Source organism: Periophthalmus magnuspinnatus, chromosome 20, assembly GCF_009829125.3.
Source record: "Periophthalmus magnuspinnatus isolate fPerMag1 chromosome 20, fPerMag1.2.pri, whole genome shotgun sequence".
Taxonomy (NCBI): domain Eukaryota; kingdom Metazoa; phylum Chordata; class Actinopteri; order Gobiiformes; family Gobiidae; genus Periophthalmus; species Periophthalmus magnuspinnatus.
The window spans coordinates 15,232,777-15,251,368 of NC_047145.1; positions in this window are offsets into that span (position 1 = coordinate 15,232,777).

Below are 18,592 nucleotides of genomic sequence, written 5' to 3' on the forward strand. Positions count from 1 at the left end.
CTCCAGGCTTTAGTAGAAAACCCAGAGCTTACAACATCAATAATGTAATAGCTGGAGGACTTTCCGTTTTGATTCCAAGTAATAAATTAGCAAGGCAAACAATAGTTAGTGCAATGCTGTACAAAAATGCTAATTGTAACCTATGTAGCTGTTTCTTGTTAGCGAAAAAAGACATTGCAAGAGTGAACAATCTGTGAGCTGTTTGCGTTATTGGCTGGGCATGTCCGTGGATCGATGCATTGACGCCGGGCTTAGTTCTCGGACCATCAGTCAACCGGGCCATCTCATCACACTGTTTACTCAGCCACAATAAACAATAACCACCTCCATGTTAGCGCTAGCCTCTTCAACTAATTACTCCGACCAGAGATGAGTGTGCTGCCTCAGTAAGGACGCACTACGCCTTAAAGCAGCGCGTTCACAGGATAATGGGCTCATATGCATAACACTGACAAAGGGTTTAGTTTGAACTCCTTTGCTTACTGACCCTTCTGATCCATTCGAGCCATTCTAACTTCCTTCTAAGAGGAATGCGGCTTTGAAGGCGCAGTATGTAACTTTCTGGAGGTGGCATGTCACCTGCATGATTAAATATAAGGTATACTTACAGACTTGGAGACTATACTTCAGAACATTCTCCACGGAGACAGAGTTTTATGCCTGTACAGTTATTACCAAAGGAGCATTTCTGTGGAAAAACACGAGCAGGAGGCCAGGCAAAGCTTTCATCCAGTCAGGTCAGGTCAGATAAGAGTCAGGTTTGTGGAGATGCAAGCCTGCTCAGAGTAAAGACAGATGTTTTTCTATGTTTTTCAGTGCAACAAACAGAAAAAGCCTAAAATGTTCTTTTATTTTAGTTGATTTAGTTACATACTCTGGCTTTAAAGTTAATTTAAGTGAAGATAAAATGCAAAAGGGCAATAAGTTAAGTTTAAGTTCAGTGTTTAGCATAAAATAGGCTACTCAAATGATGCCTAATTTGACATACTTATTTATTTCATTTAAGCCTACTAAGTAATTTAGGTCTACTAGTGAATACTAACTGGCCTACCATTAAGAAAGTCAGTAAAGAAGCATTAATTAATACACATTTACATACACATAGACATCATCACTCAGTATATAGGCCAAGCATTTACCCCTAACTAGAATGTGCCCAGAATAATCTCAAGTGCCATGGCGGAGGTCCGGTCTCTACACATGCTCGAGTTTCAGCTCTAAAATGAGTCATATCTAAAATAACAGCAGAGCAAGGACAATGTGACCATTACAACTCAAGAATCACAACCCCACATCATTACAGGGGAGAGGTGAAATTAATGTCGACAGTGATATAGGTTTAATAGGTGCCTTAGTTTTTTCCAAAGAGAACCCTCGTGACATAAGTCAAACAGGTGACATGTGAAGGCCAATTATACAGGCCCTGTACTATCCCGCGCTATGAGACGCTCTCTGCCAACCATTTCCTCTAATTCAGCACAAAGCTTCCATCGGCTATTAATATTGCACTTTCTGCTTAACAGTGGAGGACATCAGGTCTCAAATTGACAGTGGCATACAAAGGCCAGTAATCAAAAGCCCTTACAGTGTAATGAGGCAGAAATATTAAACAGTACATCCTTGCTTTTGATCCGCGCTACCACCTTTGGGTATGATAATAAGTTTGATGCTAATGCGCCAAGCTAACAAAGGGGACTCGAGCTTACGGAGAGATGCTGCATGCTGAAACATTAAAAGTTGTGCCATTAAAGGTGCATGATGGAACTTTCTAGTGGAAGGTCTGCCATCTGCATGCCTCTGTGGAAGTGTCATTGCTTTAGTGTGGCATTCAAAATATCTTGGTGTTTATGTCTCAAAAAATCCTTCATAGATATGTATTTTTTTCTATGAGCATGGTAACCTCTCCACAGATCAGACTTGTAATATGTCCTGGTGTTGTCTCATATTTATTTGAGAAAAAAATTATCTCAAACCAGTACAGATATATTGTATAAGCAGCTCTTGAGGTCAAAATATGTCCGCTGTGTGCTGTCTCCATCTAATTAGAAAGCATTTTATATCTGCTAATCAGGAATGTGTGTTAGCATGCTAGTTGTTGTTAGCTTTACTGTCACGGCAAAACTCCACTCTGGTCTGTGAGAGCTGTGAGTGCTTGTAAACTCATCGTGGTGAATAATTAAGATACTTGGAAGGCATAAGGACCAAACTGAACTGCAAGTTTTTCATGTTTCTACGCTAGTACTTCTAATGCTATACTGTGGAGCTTTCCAGGCAAAGCAATAACATGTCCAAGTTTCACGGCACATCTTTCGGTAGCTGCAGTACCTAGTTGCCAGATCTGCCCTTTGATTAAGTCTTTTATTTGGAGAATGACACACAAGAGGAACATGTGTGATGAAGCGAAGCAAATTTTAGATATGCGTAAAAGTCAAAAGTCCCCGTTCCCAGCCTCTCTAATCTTTTCACCACGCTGAGCACAGAACAACAACTCATTTGCCACTGTGGTGAAAACCTGAGAGGGTCTGATTATTCCATTTGAATAGAGCTGTTTTTTACATAACAGAATACGACCCAGAGAGATACTCATGTAGCTTGTATTAACCAACAACTCAGTACTTGAATTGGTATAAAACGCTGCTAGGATACAAGGTTAATTGGGCCGATATTGAAGAGACTTATCCAGCGGGGAGTCGGACAGAAATAAACTGACATGAGTGTAGCCAACGCCAGACTTGTCCGTTTCAAAGGCCAGAGTTAAACCAGGGCTCTTTTTTATTTAGGAACGCAGGAGGTGCTTTGATCCATCTGCACAGTGCAAGCCATCTGTTTGAAAGTAAAAAAAGATCTAAAATTAAAGTTCAGAACAGCGCTTAGGTCTTCAGTTCTCTCTCAAAACGAAAAATGGGTCTGGTTGGTGTAAGGTAATATTTGAAGTTTCTTTTTCTTATTCTGACAGATCTATTTTCATTTTACAGCTTTTAATGCAGGTAGTAAATAACCCCACTCGAATAAACATAAGAACTTTTTTTTTGTTGAAATAATGTATCCACTGATTTTGGTCCAAATTAAATCCGATTATATTTTTTTAGACCGATGAAAATTAATCTTCAAAATGGGGGAGAAGCTCACATAGAACGGTACTTGGGACCTTTTGTTGAGTGTAGCAACACTGCAGAGTCTGTTTATTCGGTTGGTTGGTTGGCTTGAGGAGACCTGGAGCCAAAGGTATGTTGAAGTTTTGTTCAAATATACTAAATGCATATATTTCCAGGTAAAACAGACAACAGTTTGTATCATTATTAAATATACAGCATAATAACAGTCAAATCAGCTGCCTTCTTTCCCCATGGTTGCTCCCGCTACGTTAGCAACAGGTTTGATTGACAGTGTTGCTAAGCGTCTGCCCCCTGCTAAACCAGCGTTGCAGGTGGGAAGGGGCGTTACCTGCAACAGCTTCACTCCAGATTGGTTTTTAGTCTGTAAATTCACCCCTGTAACTGCTAGCCTCGACAAGCTTCATTTGACCAGAGCCGAACGCTATGGCTGACGTCACACTCCCTTAGTTCACTTCTTTATACAGTCTGTGTCAGTCAGTGCCCACAACATGTTAAGCATTTCACTGAAGATGAGTAGTTCTTTTTAAACAGATTTTTGGCTAACTTGTGCAACCCCAAAGAAACCCGTGATGGTAAACTATGATGCAGTTAACCTCACCTCAGACATGTCCAGCTCAAATAGAGTCCAGGGTTCCTTTGTCAGACTAGTATTTGTGAAGTAGGAAAGTTGAAACATGGAGCACACACCAGCTCAGTGTGAGGAGGACTTCTGGAGAACTAAACATGGCAAATCAGCATGTTAGTTTTATGCAGCTGGGACAGTCTTCCTGAAAATGTGAGACGGGCCTCTACTTTGACAAATCCAGGGTCAAAACGGTTCTGTTTAGATGAGGTGCATATGACTGAAAGCTTTTTATTCTGCACTCTTCTCTTTTGATGTTAATTTTACGATGATGATTTGTGTTTTGAATTGTGATTTTAATGTCTTAATTATTCTGTTAAGCACTTCGAATTGCCTTGTGTAAGAATTGTGCTGTACAAATAGTTGCTTTGCCTTGAACTTCTGCACCCAATGAGAATAAAAAGCCCGCGTTACCTTTCCATTCAATATTCTGTCTCTTGAAGTTGCATTGTCAATAGCGGTAAACAGCACATTTTCACGTTTCAGTTTTAACTTTTCTGGAGTTCACCACATACTTGTCTCTTGTTGGATGTTTTTTCTTTGTCTGGGGAGTTCGACAGTACGACATTACGCATAGAAATAATATATGGAGTGACCATGAAAACCTCCCATATGTGTTCCAAATTACAAGTCATACAAAACAAAAACAATGGTAGATTGCTTATTCAGTAGAAGTTAATACAAGTATTTTCCAGAGCATTTATATTCTGCAGCAAATATTGTGAGCCCATCCCCGAAGATTTTGACTAATCTGTTCTCTCCACGGCCCTTCGCTTCATTCAGCCATGTTTGAAATAGACAAATCCCCCGCGACAGTTCTGAATACAACTCATTATTTTCCACAAGCAGGCAAATATTTTAACCATATTTCCAATAACTCCAACTAGATTAGTGTCATTGTGCAATTAAGTGCCCACTCACACCGCGACCCTCTCATTACGCTGTCGGCTAGCCCCATCCACTGTTAAGAGTAATTGTTATTCTCCGCCCGCTGCAGCTTTTACCCAACAAAGACCTATTATAAGACATGCTTTGATGGCATCATGTGACCGCCTCATAGGCCTTTGTAGGTTAATGGAAGGATAATCATGAGCATTTGATCTCACAGGGGTTTGAGCTAGTGTAAGCCCATAAGACTTGTTAACAATCCACTCTGATTAAAAAATATTCACTGTACTTTACTTGGGGAGTCAGAGGGAGTAGTATATAAATTCATAAGCTATAATATGAAATCAATGTACAGCCATCAGCACGTCTGTCACTATAACAAATGTTGAAGTGTGATGTATTGCTAGATGGTATCATAATAAGCGATATTAAAACTACTTTATGCCACCAACACACCAAATAATAATAAATAGTAATAGCAAAGCATTATCTCAGAAATCCATTTTCTATATGAACTGTAAAATAAATAAAAGTTTCATAAGGAGCATTCACATTCAAAATCAAAGTTCAAATAAAAAAAATAATGTTCCCCAGAAAGGCAAATAAAGTTGCACAAAATAAATATTGATCGGGGCAAAAAAGAAATAGTAAATGATTGTGATGACCTATATCCACCGCCAACCTTATTACATCTTAAGTAACAAACCATGAACTGTTCACTTGCATCTGTGCATTAAGAATATATAGTACATACTGTACATATGAACAGGTTTCTCATACTATACAGAATTCTCATACTTTCAGCTATGGGCTTGAGGTGGAGGAGGTCTGTTACAACAACAATCATGGCAGAAAAGGAGCATAACACTAAATAAGGCATCCAAAGAGCTTTACGGTGCATTATTCATTCACCGTACTCTGCGGTGGTAAGCTAGTAATGTAGCCACAGCTGCTTTGGGGCAGACTGATGGAAGCAAGAGCGTCACTCTGCACCACTGGCCCTCGCCGATACGCACCACATGCTACGGAAAGACACTTCACTCATGTTACTGAGGACACGGTTTCCACTAGAGGCTCTGCTGTCCCACAGTGCTCCAGTTATGTGTGTCTTATATTTAAATCATGGTGATAATGGCAGCATGCATTTTACATTCTGCATTACTTTGATGGTGTATTCAGTCATGTGTATGCTAGTCATGTGCAGGCTAGTCTTTGCAGGCATTTTTCAGATAAGGCACAACCATTCCTTCTGCGATACATTTGTGAATAGGAACACAGCTATTCATTTATAACTTGCTCTTTGCAGAAGCTATATTCAGTGTCTTGTTCAATGAGACAACCTGCAATCTTCAGGTGGGGGACTCTCTGTCTCTGCTCCGTCCACGACACCACACTGGACTGTACGTTCTTGCATAATGGCACGTGAGAAGATGTATCTCATGGAACAAAGAATAGTGCTTTGAGTTTTCAATCTGATATTACAAATGACAAACTCCCACGCCAATTGTTTAGCTGTCATAAATCTTCCCAGCATTGACGTTCAAATGAATATCTTCTGTCTCTCTATAAACTTCTTAAAAGAAATAAGTTTCTATTGTAAGCTGCTTTTACAAGTTTTTGCCAATCCGTTTGTGCCAGGAGCGAGTAGGGGCGCGCAGAGCCTTCCATACATCATTGTGCTGAGGCATTACAGTGGGTAATGATGTGTGAACTCCGAGACGCACTTCGTTTTGTCATAAAGACTACAAAAAAGAAAATGGGGGGGCTATAGCCGTAGAACAAAACAGGAGAATGTGGACAGCCTTGACGAGATCATAGCCAAATCACACTTGTCAGTTACACGGACAAATGGATAGTGTTTTTAAGGTTTCTTCCAGACAAAATTGGCAACGGGATTTTTCTCTTCTGGAAAATTCCTCAGCAGACACAACAGGTCGCTCAAATATGTTTTTACCTCCTCATGCGACGCACATGATGGATGGGTGCCCCCGGAGAACAGCGAAGGAATGACAGAAGATAAAAAATATCAAAGATTATCCACAACCAAAAGCACTGATCACCACGGTGGGCTGTCACACGGCTGTGCTTTGGTTTGGGGACAAAAGTACTTTAGACTTCACCGAGTTTGTCATGGCTGTTTGTGAGAGTGCTCTAAGAGAGGCTGGTCAACTTAGATTGTACAGTTTTAAGGCAAAGAGTCGAGGTGCAGAGTTTTTGACGAAGTGTTCTTTACATTCTTCTTACAGCTCAGTGGTGATAATTATACATGATATAATTAAGTACTTTTTTTTCTTTTTTTTTGAATAAAATTAGGTGGACAACAGTACTGTGCCATATACTATTGAACATATTTAGTATTTTTGCCCCAGCACATCTGTGAACCAAGTACGTACTGCTGATGGGCTGTTAGCATGCTGGTTCTTCTTAACAGTGGCATTCTTTTTCCAACTGAGTCTACAGTAATTGAAAAAAGCAATTAATCCTCCATACAAACTGACCATTAAAAGCCCATGCATTTGACATTCACAATAAAACGATATACTACAGATGATAAAATGTTCATTATAAATCGACATAATTGAAAGCTTATCTTTTCACAGAGGCTTTACATCTTTGCTGTAAATTTACCGCGAGGCCTCAAACAGAAAAGCTCTGGCAGCGTGTAGGCTCTGATAGAAACATTTATAGGCTTACATTTGTTTCTGGGGCAGCACATGATTTTGCAGCATGATTTATTGTCCGCGCAGACAACAGAGCCCCAGGATATGGGAGATAAGTGCAGTGCATTATAAAGGCAGTCGGTGCTGCTGCTGCTGCTGGAGATGCCTGTGTAGTTGTCAGGACTTCAGAGTCTATGGCGAAGAGTGTATTAAGTGACATGTGTTTTGATAAATGAGCTCAGAACTGTTCTAGTGATAATTGCTGTAATATACTGGGGCAATTGTTCAATTTTGACACAAAAGCTTCATTAATGTTCATTTTGCATTAACTAGTTAATGGACATAATACACATTTCTTCTTTCAGCTTTTTCATTTATTTTATTTTAATCTTACCATAAAAAAAGGAAAAAATGGTGTGTAAAGTTAGTTGTTGATTATACGAGGTTTGCATCAAAATGGCTGCATTAACCTGTTCAATAGAATGTGAGTAACCTTAGAGTAAAGAGAGAATAAAATATGTAGGTGTACAAATGCCTCACAATGAATGCATCTTGGCATGTTTATTGCAGTATTCCCAATAAATATATTCACTGAAATGCTTAATATGGCAAAAGCAATGAAACCATAGTGATTTTTCGTGACTGTTGGAATCAAAATGTTTTGCTCTGCCTCACAATGGTAAATATTTCTTTCAAAAAATAAGACAGTATCTAATATACAGTGTAAACTCCTGCAGAGAACTGTTGGCTCTTTTGCTGTGGTCACTTTAGGGCAGGTGGACTCTTGCTGAGAGAGTTGGCTTAGGTAGAAGTTCAAAATCAATAAAGAGTGTATTTCTGTGTATATTGGAAGAGCATAACCACACTGAGCTCAAATGAAAACATTTACTTCATAGATGTAGTAGATATTTCTTGCAGTGGAACAAAATCCTATAACCAGGATTTAAGACAAGACTAAATTAAACTTAATTACACAGTGTTGCTCTTTGAAAGCAATGCAAAGTGAAACAAAGCCCTTTTATCCAAGATGGCGCCATGAACAGTTGTCCTGGTGTTCTGATGTTTTGGATGTTGAAAGACGAGTTCAATGTTAAGTCATGTCCAATTTTGATATAGAACAGACTTCTTATGAAATACATAACAGTTACAGTTATAAAGACCTGTAAAAAACATCAAGTGTAGTTCAAGGTAAAGTGCTTGTCGTAGCTACAGTGGAGCTTGCATAGCCATTGTGGCCTTTCAATGAAAAGTGTACCCAGCGTACAATGATTATCTACAAAGCTACAAGATCTGCAGGTCAAGAGTGTAAGTGCAGCTACTCCAGTTTTCTTCTTTGCAAAGCTAAATGGAAAGTATTGACTATAAAACGTTATGTTTGTGACTCTTGTGTCTGTAGTCTACGGTGTTCAGCAGGGGTCACCAACCCTGTGCCTGCGGGCACCAAGTCACCCCCAAGCCCCACATGAGTCGCCCGCAGACCGGTTCTAAAAATAGCACAACTCACTAATGAGCTGCATCTAAAATTTAATTTTATTCTGTTGCTATTTTTTTTTTTTTTATCACCCTTGCATTTATATAGATTTTAAAATGACAATATCTTAAACATATGTTCATTATACGTGAAGTTTAGATAAGTTAAGGTGAACTTTGACCTACTCACTTCAAAGGTCAGTATTGTGCGCGTGACAAAACCAGTGCTCCGCTCGCGAGCGCTGTGAGGATGCACTGAATGCAGTTTCTTACTCCAAAACATGGTAGAAAATTACTTTCACAATGATTTAAGACTGTAAAAGAAACCTGCGCGTATCTCATCTGCGGAGCGACTGTGGTGACGGCAAAGCGGCACAATGTGGAGGGACACTTCACTACGTCTCACAAAGCTCCACACTAACTACACACGGGGACGCGCACTCCCCACGGGGACGCGCACTCCCCACGGGGACGCGCACTCCCCACGGGGACGCGCACTCCCCACGGGGACGCGCACTCCCCACGGGGACGAGCACTATGGGCAGAACAAGCCCAGAGCTAAACGCAGCTTTGGGTAAACAACAGGCTTTTTTCACGACACCGGTGAAAAAGTCACACAACGCAACCGAGATCTATTTAAAAATATGTAAGCTTATTTTTCTTTAACATTACATAATTGATAAGTTTATGAAACATGGTGCAATGTATTTTATTTATGTTTTGTTAAAAAGGTTTGTCAATGGATAGTGAAAATGGGACACTTTTCTTATGAGATGTCATCTGGAAATTTAACAATTACTAAGATTAGTAAAGTTAAAGTGCTGAATACTGATACCTGTTTCCCTCCTTGCTCATTGTTGATAATTATTTTGAGAAATCATTAATATGATCAGTGTCTTGCAACATTATCAGTGTGTTCACATAGATGATTATCATTTATCATTATTAATAATGTATAACTAAAGGCAAATTGAGAAAATTTGTTATTTCAGAAGAGCTTCTCAAACTGGTAGCCGTTCGTATGACTCAGTGCCCATAAAGTAACTCTCAGGTTAAAAAAGGTTGGTGCCCCTGGTGTACAGTGACCCTCATAAGGCCCACATATGGCATCAGAAAATAAAATCTATCTATTGCTTCTTTTTCTTCACTAGTTTAGTTACACCTCAGTTGTCCTTAGAATCCCTGCACTCCTCAATCTTCCGTCAAGTACCTGTTTCTCTCTGGTCTCCTTACCTGACCCCCACATCTTGCTTTGTTGGAAAAAAGTCATTTGAAGACAACAACACCTGCATCACCGCGCCAGCTGCAAGAAAACCTCCTGAAAGCTCCTGCTCAGCTTTGCACTTTATACCTTAGCACCATTAAAATTCACTTTGCTTTTCATAGATACAGAAAATCACACTTTACTTGATCCTCACATAAATTTGATCATCGCAGTCCAAATCTGAATGGTCTGACTGACTCCTAATGCAGCCCGTAAGTGAGATATCCAGAATAGCATTGAGCACACCGTTATTCTCTTCCTGCTTTGTCATAAATCCTTTACCACCCACAAGGAATCACCCTGAATTCATTGTCTATGCCATTGTTCCACTGGGTCCAGAATTTATTGGTTCCTTCAGCTGTGATAATTGCTATTTGCCATTTAGTTGGAAGCAAACAAAATGCAAAATCCCAAGGGAGGGCATTAATATGTTGTTTGTTGTTTCGCACAGGGCAGATCGTTTATTTTTATCATCCCTGACTTAAATGAATGGAATAATTTGGACGCATTTTTACGGTATTCATACAAGCTACTATTAGTATCTATTAGAATGGCAGGACGTTTTGCAAGATAAAAATGCAAGGCTGTGAGGTTGCAATAAGGGCAAAATTGCAAATAAAAAGCCAGAAAAGCATAATGTTCTTTGGACTTTTCTCTCCGTTTTTGGGGTGACACATTTTAAGACTCAATGACTGTTAACTGGTAATCCGCCACCTGTTCACAGCTGCTCGCACTGAAGTGGGATCCTGAATGTGCTCAAAGTCTGTTGGAGCTTTTACATTTTACTTGGTTAACGGCTAACGCTGCAACTGAAAATATTAGACATGTTACAGATGGTTTTTGCCTAACTGCATAACCTACAAACACATAAAAGGTGCCACCAGGGTCACTCCGGGTCCTTATTCTTGTGAAAATGAATGATCTTTACTTCATGCATCGTATAGTAATAGCTGCTAAATGAGACTGTAACGCATAATCCATTTTACACACTATTTTCTCTGATATTAATACAGAAACTTAAAGTAGTCAGAGATTGTGTTGGAGATTGGAGAGCTACATGCAAACACTATCTCCGACTGTTGTTTCTGTGGTTCAATATCCAAATGGCAGATGAGATACAGCCCCGTTAAAGAAGACATATTGTGCTTGTGTCTGCCATTTAGTTATAATCTATGACATCCCTGGATCATTATGTTATCATTTGGACATTTTAATCAATCAACATTGATCTAAAACGAGTTACTGCTGACTTCTGCGTCAGAAAATTGCAGCGTCCAATGGTAACTGTGTCACCATATGTCATTACGTGTCATTACAACAAGCAAACTGCAGATTTTTTTTTCATTTGTGTAAAAAATGGCTATCCAACGTTGCCAAATTCTACTTCTTGAATACAGCAGTTTAAAGATTATTCAGACATGTATGAGTCACGCTAATGGAACTTCTAAAGGGTAAATGAGAAGTGGAAAACTACATACTAACATGGTCAAAAGTTATGGACCTCAAATTTACTACAGTTTCTAATGAGTAGCTTTTTAAAAAATAAAGCAGATGACCAAAATAATGCAGTGTACACCAAAAAACATAAGAGTGGCCTTTTTCTGACACTTTTCTTGCCTGTTAGATTGAGCTATGGTCTTACATTCACTCCCTGTGCATCACCTGTCATCACATCACGAACATCTTTGGTCCTTTTTGATAGACTCCGGACACTAGAGCTCAAGAGTTGTAAGTTTGGAGATGCTCTGAGCCAGCTGTCTATATTCTCAACTTCTCACTTGCCTCACTTGCTCAAATTCTCATCGCATTTCCAAATGTGCTTCCAAATAGTGCCAAATGCATATCCAAGTCTTTAATAGTCTTTAAACTTTCAAACTCGATTTTGATACTAAGGAACAGACTATACTCTGTACGGATTTTGATACCAGTCAGTGCTCTTGACAAGAGAATTACATTTTTAACGTAGTAGTAGTGTTGTAGTACTTTCTTTTATATTACCATGTGGTCTTATATCTGTGTAATGCCTCAGTCTTCCATAGTGTTCCATGGGTGTATACTAGTCCATATGGTCTTATACTATACTGATACAGCTCAAGATCCTTCTAAAGCTATTCAGGAAAATTTCTGTCCTGTAAATGTGACATTTTAGCATCGATTCTGTCTCAAATTAGTATCTACTTTCGATACTAGTTTTAATATTGACTACTATCTGCTATGAGCTAGTGACCCGTCATCAGGCCCCTCGACAGAAATTTGGGGACCTGGGGCAAGAAGATTGAAAAGGGCACCTCTCGATTATAAACTAGTGAGAAAAGGGTCAAATTCTGGGCCCCTAAGACCCTTTGCCCCCCCCCCCCCCCGGACTCCCCTGCTCGTCATTCGAAGAAACTGGTCATTTATGTTTTATGCACATAGTGTTTTTCCAGCAGGGGACAAAATGTGCACTTGTACTTCGTTATATTGATTTGTTTACACTCCTAAAGTTTGCTGTATTTCAAATCTATTTTTGTGTTTGGCCAGCCAAGCTACAAATGCACAAGTCAGGGCTTACAGTAAAAGCTGACGCAGCAGACAGGAGCCAGGCATCTGGACTGGTACACAATAGGAAATCAATTTGATAAAGCAAATAACTTGTGTCAGTATGGGATGGGAGTGAATGAGTGTTCAGAGATGTGACTAAATGGTTGGAAAGGACAGATACAGCCTATGGAGTGGCTCAAGTAAATAACATCGGATTAAGGGTTTTTACTAAGCACATTATCCAATTGTATTATCCTAAAGATGGAGATACCTGCTTGTCTCCATCGAGAGGCTAATGGTTTGTCTGGAATGTTGCACAGTGTGTCATTATACTTTTCTGTTTCCACAAAGACAAGCAAGTGGCAACACCAGGCTAAGGTACGTGTCAGGTTTGTGCAGAGGCGGCCCCGCTCACAGTAAGAACACATGGTTTTTCAAGGCATTTGTAAGCAATAAATAACACCTATAATTGAATAAAAGCATGTTGGATAAACTTAATGCCATACTGGGGAACATTCCAGGAAAAGCAATGACATTTCCACAGAGACACCAAGGTGGTGGGAAAGTTACACAGTGCATCTTAAGTTTTCTCAAGAATATCTCAAGAATATCTGTTATAAACACAGAAATATAGATTTTTTGATGAGTCACTGGATACCTATTTGGGAAAAAGACACAAATTGTATCGTAACTGCTGCAGCTCTTACTAGATGGTACCACTATCCACCGAATATTTACTGTTGTATTCAACTCCAGTACCCAAACCTCACTATGATACATTCCCATTTCTACTTCTTATCATACTAAGCACCAGACTTTATATAAAACTTCATATATAACCAGACCAGTTTGTTAAAAACCCAGTCTCACCGCTGGAAATATCAGGTGCCACTGTGGGGCACCAGTGGCAAAGACTGACGTTGTATCCTTAGGCAAGGCACTTCACCCACATTGCCTATGTTGAAAGATGTGTGTGTGATTGGTGGTTGAAGGGCCAATGGCACAGACTGGCAGCCTCACTTCCGTTTGTCTGCCCCAGGGCAGCTGTGGCTACAATAGTAGCTTACCACCCCAGAGTGTGGAGTGAATGAATAATGCTCTGTAAAGTGCCTTTGATTGTTCAAATAAATCCAATGCATTATTATTATAGTTTAAATAGGTTTTAATTATTTATTTATTGTTTTTACAGTTCACCGTATATGTATTACGAGTGAAGAGATGAAGCATATCTAAACGTTGTCACTGATTCCTTCAGCTGTACCTTGTGTATTATATCTTTGTGCATTCAAACTGCTTCCCCAGTCTCCTGATGTGTAATTACAATCAAACAAGTCTGCTACAGGAGGCAGTTTGTCCTGCAGCACTGTGTTAAGACAAGACAATTCTAGCACCATTCCACTTGATGTGCTGCCAGAGCACCAATACTGTTACAATGAAAAGCTTTAACCTGCCTTCCCATAGAAACAGATAGAGAGATACTGGCAGCTCCTATCCTTTTCCAGATGCTATCATATATAACCTTGTGGTCTCTATTTCCTTATGTTGTTTTATTGTATTCTCCCATTGTTCTGTAGCCTACTTGGACATAAATGTATTGTCCTGGGAACTGCTTGCCTTGAGCTTTCAGAACTAGATAAAAACTGACTATAGGCAGATTATACATTTTAATAAGCCTATAAATAAAATGCTTTTTTATCTACCTGAATGTATTTCTTTCGTTCAAATCAGGATCAACCTTGAACAGGATTAAGAGGCTCTAAGTAATCTTTCTCACATTTAAAAGTCTATGTGGTGTTAGTTATTTAGTGCTAATCTTCAGGGACTAGATGTGTGACTGCTGACACGAGAAAGTAATGATATCTTTTTCCGCTCTGTGTTGTTTGTGTCTCTGCGGGGCTAATTACAATAGTGGAAGTGTGAGGCTGTCAATTGGAGCCAGGATTGTGCTGGTCTACTCTCCACAGCCTTGACTCTCGAAAGAGCCAAGTCCAACAATGTCGAGTGTTAACTAATGTATCAGAGAAGTTTTATCAGCACTTTAATGTATAGAACTCTCAGCTGTTGGTAATGCATTTTGTATCAGCTGATACGGGGACATGTGGTGTGAAACCTCGGAAACTAACAACAAACAAGAAAGCTATAACATATCCACCTTTATTCTTGTAAATGAGTTTCCCCACCCAGTCCCCAGAGATGGTATTTTTTAAGTGCCTGGTGACAAAATCAGGCCGCTGTGAGCCGTCTGCAACTACTTGTAAAACCAGAAATAAATGGCCAAAAAGAATTCATGCATGTAAACACTTGCAATGTGCCAATGGGTTTGTAAGAGCTTTGATCGGATTTGATTGATTAAAATTTTGACTTCTTCATAGAAACTCTGAACTACAACGATTCAGGTTCAAGTTTAAACAAGATTTAAACATAGCATTGCAGAATAGCGCCGATCCCATGGGTGCTGAGGGGCCAGGGCACCCACACAAATCTCTCATCAGCCATGTGAATTTCCCCCAATCTCACACTTACAATATAATGTAGTGTCTCTCACTCCTCTCTCCCTCCCTCTTTCTCTGTCACTGCAGGTCTGATCTGAGCTCAGACTCAGGGCATCTGTATTAAATCCTCGACTGTGTGCCAAGAAGGGATTAGAAAAAAAAGGTAACTTCATAGGTTATAAGCTTAAACAAATGCTATTCACCAAAAAGCAAGCCAAAACTGTCTATTTTGAACATTAAGACAGAGGACACCAGAGAAAGTGAGGCGAAGATGTAAAGAAGCCTGAACAGACAACGCAGTGACAAACTCTAGCAGAGCAGTAAAACTATGTGGACCCGGTGGTTAGTGAAAGCCTTGTGCTGCTATACATAAGGGCAGCGCACAAGAAACATGCAGCGAAAGGTGAAATATGCGTATATGTGTGTGTGCACGTGTGGCATGCATAAATCTGCGTCTGTGCAGGGTAGAATCAATAATCTTTTACAGCATTGGCTCTTTGATCCCTTCTTCTCTGTTCATGTACGCCAAACCTTGTGTTGACAGCTTGAGGGCTTCAAAATAGCTTCCTGTCCTAAATGTATTTAATTAATCCTTTTGAGAAACCCATGGCCAGTCGCAAGCCTTCATAACTCACCAGTCCAGTCACTGATAGATTTAATTCCAGATGACTTTCCAGTTCCAATCTGTTGCGGATAGTTTTGGACTCGACGATAGCGACTTTCAACGTTCCAATTTCCCTCCATTTCTCATCTGTTAAAAACCCCATAATACAGCTCTTTATTTTAGGAGTTTATTCATCACAACTTCTCAACACAGTTTACAGCTGTCAGTATTTCTCTGCTTTCATTATCACATCAAAGTAGTTTTATTCTAGTACACTGGTGTGTTTCTGCTACCTGCTCTGGAGATAATGAAGCCCTTATGCTGATAGGAGCACAGGTACCCAACAATAGTGTTCAAATTTAGCAGCCTGTGATAAGCAGCACAAGGCCAGCTGCTGTCAGCGTTAGACAGTGCATCATAATCGTGCTCCATCTGGCATGTGGCATATGTGGATCCAATCTCGGAAAAATGTTCCTCTTGAGGGATGTGCAGGGGTCTCTGGAGGGCTTGCCGTAACCGCCCCTCCCGTGTCAACATTTGAGATATTGCTCTGGCTTACCCCTAACATTACATTTTAGCTGAATGTCTCAAAATGTCAAAGTGCACAAAGAAAACTGTGTCAGCCAATCAGGTGGTACAACTTCAAAGAGATAAATGACGTTGTTTAAGATGAGGAAGTAAAATATAATATCCACCGTGTTAAAGTTGCACTGGCCTGATGCTCTATTGCCTCGGCCTCTCTGGGAAAGCAGACCATTTTTCTTTTTGGCCACGAAGCACGAGCCAAGCAGAAGCCGGAGTAAGCCAGATTGGCAATATTTATCTTGTTCTGAAGAGGGACTGAACACAAACATTGGGGATAATTTTAAACCGCTGGAAAGACTGCCAAGGTGGGCCGGTTGGATTGTATCAATATCAAAGTGAAATGGGGCATTTCATTAGCATTTGTTTGGCAGGCTTTTGGAGTCAGGAAACTGTGATAAAATGAAAAGCGTTATTTAAGCTTCAGGGTACGTAGGTTAAAAGAGTGCATATCGGGTGCATTAGGGCAGGGTGTAATAAAGACTGAACAGAATAACTTGATCGCTGCCACAAAAATAGGTTTTAAGGTTACTACTGTGAGTGTAATTTTGCAGTCCCGCTCGTATTGCCACATAAGTATACATTTAATATGCAAGATCATATGCGACAAACTTGATCTGTGTATCCAGGAGCAGAACTTGTCTCTTAAATTTCACTCCTTACATGGATCTTCTTCTGTCCTTAGTTCACTGTCTTTATTTGGACTGCTTTATTTGGACTTCAGAAGGCAAAAACATCCCACAAGAGCTACTGTTTGTGTACTGAACCAGTTACAACGCCGTTACAAATGTCAAAAACCCTGACTCTTCTTTCCCATTTCTACTACTTTGGGCACAATATGATCACTTATACTTACAGATAGCATGCAAGATACAATTAGCATTACCTGCTATCACTCTACTCTGCTGAAAATGCCCTCTTTACCTCTTGGTTGGGGTACGTACTACTTTACAAGTCTTCGCAGTTGGAACAAAACCTGCTGGGAAATGTTTTGTTTACCAGTCCCACCAGACCACCAATCAATACCAAACTCAGAGCCTATTAGCCTTCTTGAACTGTTTAACATTAGCTGGCCTCCATTACTCAGACCAGTCAATGATGTTTGTCACTTTAATGCGATTAGTACCATTTTCTATTAAGACTATCACGGCCTATCAGCTAGCCTATCAGCAAAGGTGTTACCTCGCCCATAACAAACCTTTGGACGGTTAATCCCTTATTGTTTCTGCAGGTCAATGTCTAATTTAGCATTAATTGTCCTGAAAATCACCTCATACCAACTGCATTGCTATACCATGTTTTTGAAAATGTTTTACTTATTGAAAGTGTATTCTTAAATCAGAGCCTTGGGGTACCCCATATCCACTTTGTAATTGATGTACAGAAGAAAAAGTCCCTCTAGTAGTGTTACGATTGTAGTTTAGATAAAAGTAACATATGTACATGCTTTTCTGGAGTGGGGACATTTGGTACTTCTAGATCATAGACTGCATATATAAATGGACATAGCTAACGTGCTAGCCGCTGCGTTCCAAATAAGTAGTGAGCATTGGCGCGTTTCTGGCTCAATCAACTCCAATTCACTTTCTATGAAAAAAGTGTTGCTCTTGTCTCTGTAACTGCTGTTGTCAGGCTCGTCATTTTGGTCTTACAATGTTTGCATTGACCCGCTCTACATGACCCTGGAGTTTATTTCACTATTTTGTCTGTACATCACTATATGAACATTAACAACACACGAATGAGCTGCCCTCTTTTGCCGAGATCGCTCCCTTTAGCGTTAGCAACAGGTTTGACAGACAGTGTTGCTAAGCGCCTGCTCATTACCAAACCAGCAGAGCGGGTGGGAAGGGGCGTTACCTTCCCACCCCCCCTGCTGGAATTCCTAATATGGATCTCGGCTCCAAATTTGCCCCTATAGCTTCTAGCCTTGGCTTTAGCCGAATGGGTGACGACACAATCCCTTAGTCCGCTTCTTTATACAGTCTATGTTCTAGATCCATGTAGCAATAAAGCGCAGTAGCAAAAATCAATCTGATGCACTATCTCCAGTCTTTAGGCCAGCAAAAGGTGATTTTTTGAATGGTATTGGCAAGGCTTAATGCGCTTGTACAACATTGCCCCTGGACACGTTGCATGAAAGAGCTTGTGCAGGTGAGGGACCCTCCTCTTAAAAGTTCAGGTCACATGCAATAGGCCTACTATTACTACCATGTATTTTTAGATCTTTAGAATGTAGCTTTAACATCCAGAACCTTTATGCTTTACTATATCGCATGCCTTGGTGTGTTCAGTCCATAAGGTGTAGTACAATACACTGACATCAATAACTTCCTGGGCTTGACTGTTTGGCTGCGGGGCTGTAGTGATGAGT